General features: G+C 42.1%; 2 long non-coding RNA genes across 3 annotated transcripts; one reads left to right on the top strand and one right to left on the bottom strand.

Annotated features, from left to right (window-relative positions):
- The first annotated feature begins 5,331 nt into the window (after window positions 1-5,331).
- LOC120672585 lies at window positions 5,332-6,648 on the top strand. Its single transcript, XR_005674206.1, has 2 exons — window positions 5,332-5,793; window positions 5,879-6,648. It is a non-coding gene; the product is annotated as an uncharacterized LOC120672585 (long non-coding RNA).
- A 998-nt stretch (window positions 6,649-7,646) lies between these two features.
- Window positions 7,647-9,711, bottom strand: LOC120672584. Of its 2 annotated transcripts, XR_005674205.1 has the most exons (4): window positions 9,239-9,711; window positions 9,050-9,169; window positions 8,500-8,631; window positions 7,647-7,934 (listed from the first exon to the last, which is right to left on the bottom strand). It is a non-coding gene; the product is annotated as an uncharacterized LOC120672584 (long non-coding RNA). The 2 variants fall into 2 exon arrangements; XR_005674204.1 differs by having other exon boundaries at window positions 8,500-9,169.
- Window positions 9,712-9,989: the final 278 nt, after the last annotated feature.

Here is a 9,989-nt window from a genome sequence, read left to right as displayed (position 1 = left end):
AACGTGGCATGATCTATGGCATTTACTGATTTTCTTCCAAGTGTGCACTTTCCAATCAGCCGCCCCTCATGACATGATACTGGAATCCCAATTGGGCAGAGTTCTTCCACATAGTCAACACAAAACTCAATGACCTCCTCTGTGATGTAACCCTTCGCAATGCTTCCTTCTGGACGAGCCCGATTACGAACGTATTTCTTTAGGACTACAAAGTATCGTTCAAAAGGGAACATATTATGAAGGAAAACAGGACCGAGAATACCAATCTCTTTGACCAGGTGAACTAGAAGATGCGTCATAATATTGAAAAATAATGGAGGAAATATCATTTCAAGACTGACTAAACTTTGGACAACATCCTCTTGTAGCCTGCTTAAACTCAATGGATCGATTGCCTTCTGAGAAATTGTGTTGAGAAAGGCGCATAGCTTTATGATTGTTGCTCAAACATTAGCTGGTAGAATACCTCTAAGTGCAACAGGAATCAATTGCGTCATCAACACGTGACAGTCATGGGATTTTACGTGTGCGAATTTCTTCTCTTTCAAGTTCAGTAGCCTCTTTATATTCGAAGACTAGCCTGATGGGACCTTGATACTGTTCAAACAGTCAAACATACTTTGCTTCTCTTTCTTACTAAGAGTGTAGCACGCAGGACCTAGGTAATGACGTCCTTTACCCCTTTTTTCTAGATGTAGGGCAGCCCGTTGTTTCGTACGATGAAGATCTTGCCGCGCTTCCAATGTATCCTTTGGCTTACTGTAGACACAAAAAAGCCTAGAAGGTTCACACAAAGATTCTTTGTTAGGTGCATCACATCAATTGCGTGGCAGACGTCTAAAACTTCCCAATAAGGTAACTCCCAAAAAATACTCTTCTTCTTCCATATAGGTGCACGTCCGTCATCACTCTGCACTGATCTGCTGCTGGGTCCTTTTCCGAATACTACTTTTATATCTTTGACCATTTCAAACACTATTTTCCCACAACGGTGCCTAGGCTTGGTACGATGATCTGACTTTCCATCGTAGTGAGCATGCCTCCTCCTTAATGGGTGCTTGATCGGAAGAAATCGACGATGACCCATATACACGATCTTCCTACAGTGCTTGAGGTACGTGCTGTCGGTTTCTTCTAAACAATGGGTGCATGACCTATAACCCTTATTGGAATGTCCGGAGAGGTTGCTTAGTGCTGGCCAATCGTTGGTGGTTACGAAAAGTAATGCACGAAGGTTAAAATGTTCCTCTGCGTGCACATCCCACATACGAACACCCTCCTCTTTCCACAACAATAGAAGATCCTCAATTAGTGGTTTCAGATACACATCTATATCGTTACCGGGTTGCTTCGGGCCGGGGATAAGCACCGGCCTCATAATGAATTTCCGCTTCATACACAACCAGGGAGGAAGGTTGTATATACAGAGTGTCACAGGCCAGGTACTATGGCCACTGCTCTGCTCACCGAAAGGATTCATGCCATCCGTACTTAAGTCGAACCTTATATTCCTTGCATCATTTGCAAATGTTGGGAATGTTCTGTCCACTTTTCTCCACTACGACCCATCAGCGGGGTGTCTCAACATATTATCTTGCTTACGTTCTTCTTTATGCCATCGCATCAATTTAGCATTCGTTTTGTTCATGAACAAACGTTTCAGACGTGGTATTAGAGGGAAATACCACATCACCTTGGCAGGCACCCTCTTCTTGACACACATCCCCTCAACGTCGCCTGGATCATCTCGAGAGATCTTATACCGGCATGCGTTGCATACAGGGCATGAATCCAAATTTTCATACTCACCTCGATATAGGATGCAGTCATTAGGACAAGCATGTATCTTCTGTGTCTCTAATCCTAAAGGACAAACAACTTTTTTTTTGCCTCGTATGTTGTCTCCGGCAAGTTGTTACCCTCAGGGAGTAAGTTTTTTATAAGTTTCAGCAACTCCTTGAATCTCTTGTCAGACAAACCATTTGATACCTTCCATTGCAATAATTCCAATGTGGTACCCAACTTCTTTTGGCCTTGTTTGCAATATGGGTACAACAATGTTCTGTAGTCCTCCAACATATGCTTCGTATCTCTCGATTCCTTTTCTGTTTGGCAAACTTCCTCAGCTTCGCGCAGCATCTGACCAAGATCATCTTCTACAACGTATCCTTCATTATCTTCTTCAGGCTCACCCATTGCAGTGTCATTGAAAAAGGCATTATAATTGGCTACAAAGTCAGGAATCCTGTCCTCTTCTTCTACATTATTATCCAGCATAATTTCTCTTTCTCCATGCTTGGTCGAAACATAGTAGTTGGGCATGAAACCACTATTGAACAAGTGACTGTGGATGGTTCTTGATGATGAGTAATCCTTCTCATTCTTACAGAATTTGCATGGACAATGAACGAAACCGCCATATTTGTGTTTCTCGGCCGCTTCTATGAATTCATGCACTCCATCAATGAACTCCTTTGAACGCCGGTCGGCCATGTACATCCATTGTCGACTCATCTGGGTCCACAATACATTTTATACATCATTGTAGTGTACAAATAGTTCATTCATACTACCAATTTATAACTAACATTGAATACGCTATTAATAAAACTTAACTACAAAATTATAACGATGCATATGGCCTTCTGACTACATGACTGTGTAAAACCTTTGTTTCTCTATATGGAACTTTATATTTTTTACAAGAAACGACGCATGTGGCCTTCTAACTGCATGACTGGGAACTAAATAAAGCCCCCTTGCATATGTAATTGATAATATTTCCATACAAAATTTGAATTCAAATATATAATTGATAATGCATATAACTATAATAAATAGATACTATTCACTTATCAAATAAATTGATAAAACATATAAATACAATAATCTGATAGTATTCACATATCAAATAAATTGATAACGCATATAACTACAATAAAATACTACAAATAAAAATAATTATCACATGTATAAACTAAATTAAATGATAACTGCTTCTAAAAATCAATTGCTAAGTTATGGAAAAAAATAACTAACCTTTTTTGAAAAAAAAAACAAAAAAATCACCCCCTCCCCTCACTCAGCTGCCATGAACAGTGAGTTCACGGCAGCTTAGAGGGGGGAGGGATTGGGGTATTTATAGGCGTGGGCCAAAGACATCGGTTGGTGCTCAACAACCGATGCCAAACAATAGGCTTAGTCACCGGTTGAAGTTACCAACCGGTGCCATTGTGGTGGGCACGTGGCGGCACCGGGTCATGGCAAAACCCGGTGCCATTGTCCGCTCTTTAGGCACCGGTTGGTGCCACCTACCGCTACTTATTTCTCCTTGTTCTTTTAGTACCGATTGGTGGCACTAACCGGTGACTATATTGGGGTTTTGGTACCGGGTGATGCTTTAACCCGGTACCAAACCTCTTATCTTTGATCGCCGCTGGCCAAAGGTAACAGCTGCTTTTGCAGCCGGTACTGATGCGTGGTATTAGTACCGGTTGCAACAGCAGCGGGTATCTTTGGCCAGGACTTTTGGCCCGTTTTCTAGTAGTGCTCTGTTTTCTAGTAGTGCTCTCTGATTTTGAATTCATGCTAGTGCAGCAGCACGCTTCTGGCTGACCGCTTGCAGCTGCATGGGGTCAAAAAATGAAGGGCAAGTATGAACGTGGCAAAATCTTACCTTTGAAAGCCTAAGCAATGATCAAGGCGGGAAGCGGTTTTTATTTTTCCAATTGTGAATAAATGGAAAAAATACATCTGCTAAATACCACCCTATCACACTTTTCCAAATGTGTCCCTCTGATAGTGTTGTTTTTCCCTAAGATGTTGCCTTCTCTGATACGATTCGTTACTCTTTGTGACCGAGTTGCTTTTTGTTTTAAAGAAACACCATGGTAGCAAATGAAACAGATATCTCAGAAAGGAAACACAGTTCGGGAAAAGAAACAGATATGTCCAAAAAGAATTTGCATGTAGGTAACTATGTATAACCACTTAACAAGTGGCTTTAGATCTGTATAATACGTATACTAGATCTTTGTTGGGAATTAAATTCTCTAACAAGTTACATGTCTATTTATTTATTTCTCAATCAGTTCGAACTTTTTCATTATTTTTTTATACTGACTTCATGCAGAGCCCAGCTCTGCCTTCGCTACGAACCCTGCTATCTACGAGCTTCATGGGTGGGCAGATCTCCCAAAAGGTCCTCTCCATCCCCTCATTGCTCGATTGGGTTCCTTCCTTGAGCCCCTTGCATTTTGCCGGCACCTTCCGCTCTTAGCATGCTGCCTTCTCATCACTCCCATCCAGCCCACATTCTACACCTTTCTGCCACCTCTCATCCAGCCCCACATCTGTGTCCATGATCCCCATATCCCTTCTAGAAGCAGCGACGGTCATAAGGTTCACACATGACAAGTTGTTGATCTAGCGAACTTGAGAAGTACCCTTCGCTGCGATATTCCTGAAGTGACATTTCAGACATTGTGTTTCGCTGGCTCTTCCTATTGCTAGCTGAAGAAACATACGTCGAGAAAAAAACACTTGGGAAGGGAAAAAAACACAGGGTAACAAAAGTAACATAGTCCACAAAAAGAAACACACGATGTTGTTTTCCTCCGATTGTGTTACTTTTTACCTTCATATTTCTTTTAATATAGCATGTTTCTTTGCTTATGGATGTCTTCGTCGTTCCGGCCCGATCTAGACGATGATTTCATGGTAGAATTGGCTAGGTTCTGCTACACTTCTAAGATATCTTCGAAAAGAAACACAGAGGAGCAAAAGAAACATATATGTCCAAAAAGAAATAGATATCTCGGAAAAGAAACATGTGCAAACCAGGGGTGGAGGTAGTGGAGGCCGAGGGCGACAGTGGTGAGGCGAACCAGGGCTGGAGGTCCTGGACGACAGCGACATGGTGGATCGGGGGCGGAGGTCCTGAGCGGTGACAGAGGGGCTCACAGGGACGGGACGGAGGGCCCCAGTGACTGGAGCGTGGTGGCGCGGCGAGTAGAGGCTGCCCCCCCCCCCCCCCCCCCCCCCCCCCCCCGCGGTGAGGATGGGCAGTTGGATAGGAGTCCCTCGAGCAGAAACTCAGGAGGAAGACGACCTGACAAGTGGGACCCTCAGACATGTCGAGAAAAGAAACACAGGGTAGCAAAAGAAACTGGTAACTCCAAAAAGAAACATAGAGGAAGAAAAGAAACACATTTGGGGAAGATGAAAGAAATACCATTTTACACATTTCTAGTTTGCGCACAACCAGAACAGAGTGGTCCGTGTTTCCTACTTGATTGGCTGCCTGGAAGTGATTATTTGTCAAAATTAGAGTTCAATCTCAATGATTCATGGATTATGCAGATTGTGGAGTTCAATGGTCAGTTCATCACTGTGGACAGACATCACGGGCTGTACACCGTGTCCTTGGCCCCGCAGCTTGGTCTGAAGGGGATAGCAATTGAGTGGTGGGACGACATGTTGGAATGGCCATTGTCACAGCCATGGCTGCTTGCGTGGAGCAGAATGCTTCTAACTATTGATAGCTACATGCTCCTCTTCAGATATACATCACCTAACGACTACAAAGTCTACCACCTGGATATGTCCACTGAACCTGCAACTTGTGTTTCCTTTCATCATCTGTGTTTCCTTGAGTTGATAGCCCTTTCTTGTTGGAGTGGCTATGTTTCCTTCCATCATATGTGTTTCTTTATGTGTTGTGTTTCCTTTCATCATCTGTGTTTCTTGGGATCACTTCTGCGTGGAGATCCTAGGTGATTGATCACGACCACGGTGAGTTAACTGCGTCAGATCGATCTTGAGCTATTCCTTCACAAATTCTATTTTGAGTCTTTACAGTTCTTGTTTGCCATGATAGAGCTGCCTGCCTGAAGTTTCGAATTCAGTCTTTTAGGTAAGTGAAACGTACATATTTCTTCTTCATCAATATTATTATTTGCAGAGCTCTTTTCCTGCCCAGGTGTTTTCTTTTCCTGCCCAAGTATTTCTTTTCCTAGAAACAGATTCATAGATTGTTTCTTTTCCTGCAATCTTCTTCTTTTATACACATATCACCCCATATTACTTGGCAGCCTGCTTGATTGAGACTTGAGAACCTGAAGTACTCAATAATGTCTTTCATGTCCATACATAGGTTAAACAAAAAGCCCTAAATTTGTCTACGATGTCTTTCATGTCTAGACATGGGATAGATTTCAACAGCCAATTGTGCAAGCTGCAACAAAAGCAATATTGCAGATCTAGCACCACAATAAGAAAAGCACATGATGTCTCCCTTCACTGAGTTAGCAAACCAAGAGAGAAATATACAAACACAGCTCATAAAGAAAACAACAAATGCATCTCTCCAAAACCAATTGGGTGTGAAAAGTCCTGACTTCCATTCTTGTAGTCCTGATTTCAACTCTTGGGCATCTATTTACTTTCTTCTTTTCTGAAGCTTGATAATCATTTGGATGAGTTTAACAGACACATGAGCAGAGGTTTTTGACTGATCAGGTACAACAGAAGTCCCTTTATGTATTCATCATGAAATTGATTCATCCACTGCAAATTGTAAAAAAGGAAGTTATAGACAGTATTTTCATTACTCCATAGCAGGTTATAAGGGGAAGTTCAATCACCATACATCTGTCTTCAAATTGAGCATTGGGATGCAAGGTTTTCCTTACCGGTAACCAAAAAAAAACCCGGAGGTCGGCGAGAAACACGTTTAAAAGATTTATCAGAAAATTCTTGGATTCGCCGTTTTGTTTTCGGACGAAATTTAGAAAAAATACCTCATTTTGTACAGAGAATAACATAGATTATTTCCAAACAATCTAACAGCAAAAACAAGATATAACAATGCATAGAAATGAGAAATATGGCTATCATGAAGCAATAGATAGTATGTTCAACATGGAGTTCCAAATATTGCACACAAAGGTGCTCAATCCCAAATATTACAGTCTCCATCCATAGTTCCAAGTTCCAACAATTACTACATAGAATCAGTCCATGGTCCTAAATATTAAAGCACACAAAGACAACAAGCTCAAACCCAGGCAAATAGCAATTCATTCTGCATGGATGCTCGAATCTGACCTTCAGTACAAGGTCTCGACACAACCACTACAGAAATCATTTAATATATGACGAAATAAATTCACCACAGATTGCTGAAAAACATCACAAAATAATATCTACGACGGTTTCATGACAATTTTGGATAACGTCATGGAATGAGCATCACAGATTAAATCGATCGACGTTTTTTGCGTAAACGTCACAGATTAACACGATATATGACGTTTCTAAACAATCATAAAATGACCCGAAGCCCACTTAACCCAACCCAGGCCCAATATCTATGACAAAAATAAACATCACAGATGTTGTCACAAATGATACCACGTGTTCAACCATCAATGACATGAATATAGACATTGCACAACCATCAATGACATGAATATGGGCATTGCATCCAACGTGGCTGATGTGGCAGCTGACCTGTCTAATGACGTGGCGACTAACATAGCAGCTGGCAGGTGACATGGCAAGTGAAAGGGCCCAATTCATAGTGGGCCTAATTTCAGCCCAACATTTATTATTAGCTAACCAGATTCAACATTATACACAGCCCATATAAAAAAACAACCCACTGTTTTTTATAGCCCACTTATTGAAACAAAATTTCCATCCCAAAAATTACAATAAACAATTACAACATATTTTTCGAATTACAACACCAATTTTCACAAGATACAAGACAATATGCAGTGACATTTCATTAAAAAAAAGTAATGGAACGACTCCTTAGTTGCCTATCTTCAAATTTTGATCTTGCATTAAAAGCAATACACCATGGTAGATAAGCCATCCAGCAGTGTCGACAAGCTCTCTCATGGACCTTGTTAGTTATCATCAATAAACTGCAACAACCAAAATAGAATATGCATCAACACTAATATATAAGTATCTAGCTGCTGGGAAAACAGAACTAAAAAAGGTAGCATAGAAAAAAAAACAGCTAACTAGACACTGTTTCGGAACTGACAGGAGAACTACAAAAACTAATAATGCACATGAGCTAACTAGCATGTAGCTAATCCACAGGGCTCGCTCTTGACAGCATGGCTGTCAGAGGCGCCTGCATTTTGACCATGTGATGACCTAGCGAGTTAATTGTTGTCATAGAATTGATTTCTACGATACGCAGAACAGCTTGGATAAGTAAAAAGCCTTATGCAGGCAAATAAGTTGTTACAGAATTGAAGAAGCAAAGTCATAGTCTCAAATCTCTACTATATTTAAACTGTTAATAAATGCTAAAAATAATTACAAAACCATCATGTATCAAACTATCATTTCTTATCTCTGTTCACTATCCCTGCTGCTGAGAAGCAACTGTGGCTCGTAACCGAATTATAGGTAGGTAGGTATCTAACTCATCACTACATTCAAGAATTTGAGAAAAGTTAGAGACAAGTGAAGAACCTGCAACCATGGCCAACTGAGCTGATAGTGTAGTCGCTTCTGACTGGAGTCTGCACTTTTCTTTCAAGTTCTGCAATGTAGGGCACCTTTCCTTCTTTTGACCTAGCAGCTGACTGTCAGTTTGTCAAGATCCTAAAACATGTCGCAAAAGCAAATCTTAGATTACTAGGACTAGTTTATTCTTAAAACTGGAAAGTTAACTGCTTGAATTTGTTATCATCAAGACATTTCTACATGTCAAACTACATATCAAAGCAAAGAGTGCGACAAACATGAAGCATAGGACTAACATTGTTCTTCACTGAACAAAATCTGTCATGTTAGTTCAGTCGAATGTAACTAATGCAATTAAATTAACCTATTAGTCACCAAATGGTTAACCAAATAATATAATACTGCAATGTAAAATGGAACTGTAGGACACACATGAATCAAAGTTATACGACAAGCAAAATAATTATCGAGAACCATGACTAACAGTATAGTTTGTGTGTTCAATATAATAGATCAATGAAGTCATGCAGAAAACCGTTCAAACCAAAACTTTAACCTGGCCTCGTAGATCTGCTTCCTACTGCTCGGAGGACTCGTAGATCAACCCAGCACCAAACCGCATCCACAGCTAACCCTCACGGTTCCACCAGCACCTTGCAAGATCCACCCCGCGCAGCTGTGGCAGCAGCACCAGATCCGTTAGTAACCAACCCAAAATGCGTGCAAGGGAAGGGGAGATGAGCACCTGGCCTCCAAAGACGGCGATGGACGGCAGCGAGTTGCTGGGGATGGATCCATGAACAACCACATCTGGTAGAAGGCGCCGGTAGGGGAGGAGACCACGGCGCCGCCGCCCACCGGTCCCCGCGCACCTGGCCTCCGGAGCGCTTGCTCGTCCCTGCTGCGGCATCTGCTCCTGCCGTGTGCCTGCTCCTCGAACCGGCGCTGCTGGCCGGCCCGCCGCCACCCGCGCTTGCCTGCGCGGCCATCTCCCTCGTGCTGCAGCATGCCACAAAGGTCTCCGTTGCCCTACTCTTCACGCCCTGCACGACAGCCTCCCCCGCATCGCAGCACTCCGTGGGCGGCCTCCGCCGCCGTACTACTCCTCGGGAGGAGAGGGAAAGGCCCATCCTCCGCATGGGAGCTGAGGGAGGGGAGGGGATGGCCGGCGGGGAAGGGGAGGGGATGCTTGGATAGGGAGATAGGAGATGGGGTAGAGCTACGGTTTCGCCTGCTTATATACTATGGTAGTGTGATTGGAGCCATTAGATCAGCGATTAGATCAGCGATGGACGGCTAGAAATAGTTAGGCTACAATGGGCCGAAATGAGTTTTTGGGTTTCTTCTCTGCTTAAAGTTTTTCTTTTTCTTTTGCAAAATAATTTTTTTCTATCTTCTAAATAACCAATTACAAATTAATTATCTTATATATGACTAATACTTTTACAGGTAATTGACAACTTCTAGTTTGTCATGTATAAGTTTCAATAATTTTT

The sequence above is a fragment of the Panicum virgatum genome, chromosome 5N (assembly GCF_016808335.1).
Source record: "Panicum virgatum strain AP13 chromosome 5N, P.virgatum_v5, whole genome shotgun sequence".
NCBI lineage: Eukaryota > Viridiplantae > Streptophyta > Magnoliopsida > Poales > Poaceae > Panicum > Panicum virgatum.
Note: the sequence above shows the minus strand (reverse complement) of the source record. Positions and strands in the feature narration are given on the sequence as shown.